Raw genomic sequence first — 991 nt, 5'->3', positions numbered from 1 at the left:
GTTTATAGACTTAAATTTCTCTTTATACTTATTTTATTAAGTCTATAAAACCATTTGAAAAGATTTTAAAACATTGTTTAATTCGAAAGTAAAAAATCAAGAAATTTATATACACACGTATTTACATGTTTTGCAAAACTGAGTGATTTCACAAACGAGGAATGATATCTAGAAAATTCTTTTGTAACATGTTCAAAATCATGTTTATAAATATTTTCTAAAGTTTCATATTTTTTGGATTTTATTTGCTATTTTTAAAGGCTCTCAAAAACTCATATTTCATACATGCACAGTGTTTGTGCATGTTTGGATGAAAATTTGCAATAAGAAAATGAAAGAAACTGCTTAGAAAAAGAATGTTTACAACTCTCTCGATCTCTAACTGATTATAATTTAAATTTTTTATTACAAAAGAGAAGAGGATGAATATAAATCCTCCCCTTTGTTTAATTTTGGGTTCTTTATAGTGGCGATAGAGTGCCTCCCTCGAATGCTCGTATCGAGTTTGCTCTTCGTTGATGATCTGAACGTCTCCCTTTACTAGAACAATAATCTTGCGTGGCAAGTATGAAAAGAACTCTTAACGAGTTTATGAACTCAGAGCGAGTTTTAAACTCTGTGAAAAGAGTTGTTTAAACCGAAAATTCGGTTAATAGCCAAGTGAATTTATTGTTGCTGAAGGATGCCTCAAGATTTCTTTGTTGCCAAGAAGTTTTCTCTAGCCGATCTCCTGGTGATTTGTTCCGAAAAACCAAACTTCTGACCTCCCTTTCGGTTGAGTTTGTTGAGGTTGTTATAGGAAGATAAGGGGTGTAACTAACCTCTTAATCCACTCCTAAGTGGGCGAGATTCCTTCAGATCGTGGGAAAAACGGTTCTGAAACCGTTCAGCTCATGTTTGAATGAGTCAAATGTCTAGATCGACGTTCTGGGTCCTAACTCTGTGTCTTAGGCTTGAGATGCAGAGTTGGGCATCTGCTGAAAATTGAAAA

This window comes from Asparagus officinalis, chromosome 8, assembly GCF_001876935.1.
Source record: "Asparagus officinalis chromosome 8, Aspof.V1, whole genome shotgun sequence".
NCBI classification, from domain to species: Eukaryota; Viridiplantae; Streptophyta; class Magnoliopsida; order Asparagales; family Asparagaceae; genus Asparagus; species Asparagus officinalis.
The sequence above is the reverse complement of the archived record's forward strand: the minus strand, read 5'-3'. Positions refer to the sequence as shown.